The sequence below is a fragment of the Octopus bimaculoides genome, chromosome 2 (genome assembly GCF_046866305.1).
Source record: "Octopus bimaculoides isolate indiv1 chromosome 2, ASM4686630v1, whole genome shotgun sequence".
In the NCBI taxonomy this organism is placed as follows: domain Eukaryota; kingdom Metazoa; phylum Mollusca; class Cephalopoda; order Octopoda; family Octopodidae; genus Octopus; species Octopus bimaculoides.
This window is the reverse complement of record NC_142929.1, coordinates 154,717,168-154,724,667: the sequence shown is the minus strand read 5'-3', so window position 1 is coordinate 154,724,667 and position 7,500 is coordinate 154,717,168. Positions and strand designations below refer to the sequence as shown.

The 7,500-nt window shown below is 43.8% G+C and overlaps 1 protein-coding gene across 3 annotated transcripts in view; it reads left to right on the top strand.

Moving 5' to 3' along the window:
• LOC106870474 (carbonic anhydrase-related protein 10) overlaps positions 1 to 7,500 on the top strand; it is a 588,026-nt gene that overhangs the window by 23,404 nt on the left and 557,122 nt on the right. The window lies entirely within an intron of this gene.

The window sequence follows — 7,500 nt, the reverse complement described above, 5'->3', positions numbered from 1 at the left end:
ACATATTTTATAGCACTCCTAAAATTATAAACATACACAGAAGCGAGCACGCACACACTCACACACACACATACACACACACAATCTCGCGCACACGCACGCACTCCACATACATATGTACATACACAATATATATATGCAGAGTTAGAGAGAGAGAGAGAGAGAGACAGGCATAGGGATAGATAGATGGGAGAGAGAGAGAGAGAGAAATAAACATACAGACAGATTAAATAGATAGATAGATAGATAGATAGATAGATAGATAGATAGATAGACAGACAGACAGACAGATGGAGAGACAGACAGACAGACAGGCAGACAGACAGACAGACAAACAAACAGACAGAGAAACAGACAGATAAACACTCAGATTGAATGGACAGATAAACAGACAGATTGAACAGACAGGCAGACAAATAGACAGACAGACAGACAGACAGACAGACAGATAGATAGATAGATAGATAGATAGATAGATAGATAGATAGATAGATAGATAGATATACAATGACACAGAAGTCCTTTTGGCATTTAAATATGAAATTTTTTATTTTCTATTTTGCTACCTTTTCAGTTTGTTTGTTTTTATTTTGACATATGACATTATCAAAAGATGAGGAAATATATGAACGTATGTGCATGCACGTGGTATGTTTAAAGAAAAAATAAATCATCGCTCTTCTAAACATGTCGCTCTTCAAACGATTTAAAGCTACAGGCTCATTTGAAGATATCTGTAGGTCTGCAATGCCACACACCTCAGTGAAACACAACATTCTGTTACCTTTCATTATCAACCAGATCCACAGGGTTCAATGCAGGAAGCTGGAAAAGTAACTCCATCTCGCATCATTCTATCTAAAGGTGTTTAAAATCTTGTGACAAGAAAACTTTTCACTTGTCAGCGGTTCATAAAATTTTCTGACGATGATAAATGTACATGGCTTGCGATGTAGTGTGAACAGGTTGTTCACCAAATAGCCTTTGATACAGACTACGTTAAGAAGGGTTTATTTAGTGATGAATAAAACTTTTCTTTCATCTTGTGCTCACTGTCAACAAGTTTAAATGTGGAGAATGGGGTTATGATCGTTGCTTTCAATTGCCAAAATTTACTGTTTGGCTTGGCTACACAAGTCATTTACTTGGCTCCTATTTGTTTATTGATACTATTATAACAAACTATACTTACTTGAAGAAACTGAAATAAGTTTCAGTACAAGACATAAAATGGAAAAGAATATTCTTCAGCACATTTCTATATCAAACTGACACGCACCTACGCAAGAGTTTTACTGTGTGATGCTGACTTAATGCATTATTTATAAACTGTTGCTGGGGTAGATATGAACCACTTTGGTGACACAAATGTCTAGACAGTTCTATATTTAAGAGATGAGGAATTATGTACATTATTTACAATTGACGGATATTTGTCCTCATCTTGTTTGTTGTTAGCACAACGTTTCTGCTGATATACCCTCCAGCCTTCATCAGGTGTCTTGGGGAAATTTCGAACCTGGGTTCTCATTCCTAAGGTATTTTTCGATGTTGTTGTTGTCATTATTATTATTATTATTATTATTCAGGTCACTGCCTGGAATCGAACTCGGAATCTTGGGGTTAGTAGCCCGCGCTCTTAACCACTACGCCATATGCCTACGGGTATGATATTATACGTGCATACACCTGATTAATAATAATAGTAACAACATCGAAAAATACCTTAGGAATGAGAACCCAAGTTCGAAATTTCAACCAAGACACCTAACAACAAACAAGATGAAAACAAATATCCGTCAATTGTAAATAATGTAAATAATGTACAAATGTCTAGATCTGATTGTTATGGATTTGGTCTTTTTTTTTTTTTTTCAGTTTTTGATATCAGGTCTACTGAAAGATATTCAAAAAACATTGAACATTCAAATCAAAGAAGAAATTATGATATACGAAAATGAATCCTGGAACGAATTCGGTTTTAGCAGTTGAAGAATGTATAAATTATGTATTGAGTATGTGCGTGTGCATATGTGAAATAATATACCAAAGGAAATGACATTAAGCGTTTTTTCCATAAACATTCTAATTTTTTTATTTACAGTTGGATTACAGAGTATTAAAATGCAAAACTGACTTTTCAATTACAATATTCCACTCATAAGCGCGCGCGCGTACGCACTTATATGTGTTAGTGCGCGCGCGCGCACACACACACACACACACACACACACATATATATATAGATAGATAGATAGATAGAGAGAGAGAGAGAGAGAGAGAGAGAGAGAAAGATAGATAGATAGATAGATAGATAGATAGATAGATAGATAGATAGATATGTTTCTTTATTAGCCACACAGGGCTCAACATAGAAGGGACAAAATACAAATGTAGAGTTTTTCTTTTCGAGGGGGGTGAAAACAAAGCAGAAAAAAAAAAAAACAAAAGTGGGGACAACGATGAAAAAAAAAAAAACATCGTAAAACATTTGGGGTATTTATAAAAAATACGAAATAATACAGAAAATTCCCAATAAATGGGGAGGTTATCCGTGGAAAGAAAAACCTACGAAAAGACCACGGTAACCTAGGTCCTTAGTGTCACAATTTTTTAAATAAAATTTCTTTTATTTATGCAAGAAACGTAAGTAACTCTCTGTTTACAAGATTTTTAAACTTTTTATAGAATCATGGTCAAGGTGGCTTCGTCATTTATACGTGCCATTCTTGCTACATGTATCCATCTTTTTTCGAAACATTTGCTAGACAACACTTGCCTCTCTACTCTCACCTTCCTTTTCAAGTGATACTTGAAAAAGTTGATGAGAGATTGACCAGAGAGGAAAGTGTTTGTCTCTAATCCTTTCAGACGCGTCCATCTGATGCATTCTTTCGCCATAGCCACAAGCACGATAAATACAGCTCTTCCTTCCCGTTTAAAGGAAGGAGGCGTGACGATATTGACGATAGCCTCGGTTGATAAACCGACTCGTCCCACACGTGACAGCAGTCGTTCGACATAAGCCCACAACTCCGAAATGGTTGGACACTGCACGAGTGCGTGCAGAACGGTTTCGTCGCTCTGACCGCATCTCGGGCAGGTCGCCCCCGCATTTCGCGAGCCGTGTCTATAGAGCTTATCCCGAACGGGTAGCGCTTCTCGGTAGCACTGCCAAGCCAGGGATCTCCGGAAGATGTCCATAGGTCCCGGCCCGAAAGTCGTCCTGAACAGGCGGGTCAGGTATTCCTCGTCGACGCCCAGGTTCGCCCCGAGATCGTCGTCGTACCTGCCCTCCACTAATCCCCTATAGAATGATTTCGTTGTGATGCAGCCGCTCAAGGTCGACCTGGGACGACAAAGTTGTTGCAGAGCAACGCGACACTCACGGTGCCATACGCCATTCCTCGGCCTCTTTTTCATCCACGACTGCAGCTCGGTCATAGAGACGAGCTGCGGGAAAGCGCGTCGCACAAACGGCGACCACACCTGCTCACCGTCGTCTACGTAGAGCCGGAGATGTCGCAGTCTCAGCGCATGTCTGCGCATCATCAACCACGGCATGCCCAGCCCTCCTTTCAGCGGGTGTTGGCAACAAACGGATCGCCTCACCATCGGAACGCTTCATTTCCACAAAAAGCGGAAGGGGATGCGCTCCATTTCGGTGATGGCGCGATCGGGACAAGGCACGACGGTCAGGCGGTATTCGATGACGGACGCGATGTACGCGCTCGCCACCTCCGCTCGACCTTTTAGGGACAGCTTCCTCTCTGACCATTGCCGGCAGATAGTGGCCACCCTACTCGTTATCTCGTGGCTAGACGCTATGACGGTGACGTCGTCCGCGTATGCCGACACGCTCGTCCCGCACCCCAGTTCTCGCGGGAAGCCCCTCAGCGTCGCCAGCTTCCGCAGTAGTGGCTCGAGAGTCAATACGTACAGGAGCCGCGACAGGGGGTATCGCTGACGAACCGAACGTGCAATGTCGAAGGGTCCCGATAGACGTCCATTGACGCGAACAAGCGAACGGATGCCTGTGTACAAGGCAGCCATCCAGCCGCGGAAAACGGGACCGAAGCCGTCCGCTTCGAGGACGGCCTCCAAGTATCGATGGTCTACCCTATCGAAAGCTTTTGATTGATCCAAATTGATCAGGGCCCCACCCATGCCAGGTTCCTTAACTACCTTCTCTATGATGTAGCGCATCAGATGGAGGTTGTCATGGATGCTCCGGCCCGGCACGGCGCACGTCTGCTCCGTGCCGACCAGTTTCTCGATGACAAGCGCCAACCGCTTGGCTAACACCTTGGCCAAAATTTTCAAGTCTGTATTGAGCAGAGTGATGGGCCTAAAGTTATCTAAGGCGTCCCCCTTGTTTGGATCTTTCTTCAGCAGCGTTACCGCTCCTCGGCTCACAAAACCGGGAATGCTCCCGTTCTGCTGCCAGTTGCAGTACACGGCCGCCAAGACGTCTCCAAACAAGTCTGGCATACAGTTGTAAAGCTCGTAGGGCAGACCATCCAAACCCGGAGATTTTTCCGTCGAGCAACCCGCCATCGCGTCCCTCACCTCCACCGCCGTGATGACCCCTTCGCAGCACTCCGCCTCTCTTGCCGAGAGTCGTAGCAAGCTGTGCAGGTAGGCACTAAAGTCCACCCTGCCTTCTCGCTCGCCACTCCTCCCAAACAGTCGGGTAAAATGCCGCTGAAACGCCTCGCACATCTTGCTCGGCTCGAGCAATTCGCGCCCCTGTTCGTCTACTAGAGACCGGATGGTGGCTCTGTTACCCCGCTGCGCCTCCGCCACCCGGGCCTCTCGTGCGGCTCCAAGACCTTCATTCCTCAGAGCACGCATCCTTGCCCTGACAGCACACCCTTCGTGTTTAGCATTGAAGTGTTGGTCGAGGGCCAACCTCGCCGCTAAAACGTCGGATGCGATGCCACTTCGCAATGCCCCTTCTAACTTTATCACTAGCTCCCCCTCTACTCTGTTCCTCTCTACAGCTAGTGCCCTGCTATACCTTATTGCTTCCGCCCTTACTGCTCTCTTGAGGGCAAACCACCATTTGTTGTTCACGATGGCTCCCGTCAAAGCCCTATTTACTAACGTGCTAATCCGGTCTCTGAAAACCTGTCTCGACGGGAAAGACGCGTTTAGTTTCCAATAACCGGGACCCTGCCTATGTGCCTTGTCTAAGTCTAGCGTACACGTCACAAGTTTGTGATCCGTGTAGCTGACTATGTGGAACTGTGGACATCCTAAACTATCTCTATCTCTTGTCCTACACAATATCCTATCTAGATACGATCTCGACGACCCAATGCGGTTGCTCCAGATCCACGTTGGCACATTTGGGTGGTCGAGTCGGTACCTGTCAGACAACTGGAAGCGTCTGAGCAGGTCTATGAGGCCTTTGCATCCCCTTCTAGTTTTGTCACTCCCCACGTAGTCTAGATGCGTGTCCAAGGTAGCATTCCAATCCTCCACTAAAAGTAAGGGACGAGACGTTCCCAGGAATACTTCTAGACGTCGAAAGAAGTCCGACCGACCTGTTAAAAGAGGCACATAAACTGCCAGCAACCGAAAAGCACCTCCATCGCTGCCGTCCACATCTAGGACAACCAGTCTACCCTCCGGGGCCGTAAATATCGTCTTTACTTGAAGATCCAGACTCTTGCGAAAAAGAACCGCCGTGCCACTACCGCCCATCCTCGGCAGACAGGGAGAAAAATAAATGTTAAACTGTCCGCCAAACATGAACTTTAGGGCCCGCGGTTCATGGAGTCTGGTCTCACTAATAGGTATGATATCCAAATTGTGTGACTTGATGTCATTTAAGAGGTACCCTTGTTTCCAAGGGGACCCCAAGCCACGCACATTCACACAACCAATCTTCACCATGATTCTATTTATACGTGTGCTTTAAAGCACAAAACAAAAAGAACAGAGTGTTACTTACCGTTAGAAAGTTTTGTTTCCTCCTTGGATTTTTCACCAAGGAAGCTATTGTACAATTTCTTGCACAAATATTTTTGTCATCCCCCTACCGAGTTGGGGTAGAGGGACTTTATTGTGTTGTGTAATGCTGGTGTTACATGAATAATTTTAATGTGTTTTGGCGGTGTTGTACGTGGGAGGTTGTTGGTTTTGATGTCGTTATTTGTGATGTTTGTTTTAGAGCTGACGTAATTCATCAACTCTGTGTTTGGTTTGTACTGTCTATTGCTGTTAGAATTGTTTTTTTTTATATTACTATTGGTGTTAGTAGTATTTTCGGGAGAAAAATGTGTTTGCATTTTGTTTTGTTTCCTTCTTACTGCGCTTCCTCTTTCCTTTCGTAGCTATTTTCCACACCTCCCCACTCTCTTCATCGGATGATGAGAGTTCTGAGGAGTCAGAAAGAGGTAACGGGAAATTTTGTGCGTCTGTGTGTGTTTCTGTGAGTGTTTGTATTGCTGTTTTTGTTGGTGTTGGCTGCTTGTTATTTGTGTGTGGTGTATGTGATATGGGGGAGGGAGAGGCCATCTTGGAATTTTCTTTTTTTTTTTTCTGTTTTTGCAGTTTCTGTTGTCTTTTCTGTTGTGGTTATTGCTGATATTTCTGTTGTTGTTTTTTGTGTTGCTGGTGGTGTTGGTAGTAAAGTTTTTCTGTTGGGGGTATTTGGTAGTTGCTTCTGTTGTTGTTGTTGTTGTTGTTGTTGTTGTTGTTGTTGTTGTTGTTGTTGTTGTTGTTTTTGTTTAGCGGCCAGAGGGCAGTCCTTTTTCAGATGTGCTTCGCTGTTGCATAGGTAACAGCGAGGTCGCCTGCCCTCTACCACCACATACAGCTTGTGGTCCTCTGCCAATCTAATGTTTGGAGGAATTTTCTGTGAAGCCTCCTCCGTGATGTGGAGAAGGATTTCCAGATTTTCCCTCCCCAGTTCTTTTCCTCTCCGACTGTAATCTCCAAAATATTTGCCTCCTCCATTTCCAGGCATACGGCCGATATCAGCCATTGGGTGTCCACTTCCGATGGCACATTTTTTATTATAACTTTGGTCACTCTCTGTCCTAGATAATTCGGTATCATCACCAAGTCATCTGTGCGGAGAGAGAGTGTCGAAAATTGTTTAGCTAAATGTTCATTTAGAAATCTCACCTGCACCGTCCCAAATTTTCTTCCCCAGGTGACATGATTTTGATAAGGCCAAATTTTTCTAAGACAAACCTCAATTTTATCTGTGCTAAAATTTTCTACACGTCTGGTTTTTGCGTTTACCAGTTTATAAATGATGCACTTTTTGTTTTTCATTTCTATAATATCTTTTGGTATGTTTATTCTAACATCATCTCCTTCTTTTGTAAGAAGGGATTTTGTGTCTTTGATTTGTTGTTGTGTGAATGTCACTATTGTTCTTTTTTCCTTTAGAGCATTTGCGAAATTTGTTTTTGTTGTGCTGGCGGACATGTTCTTTTGAATATTCTTGTTTATGTTGGTGTATGTATTGCCTGGTTCAAAGGT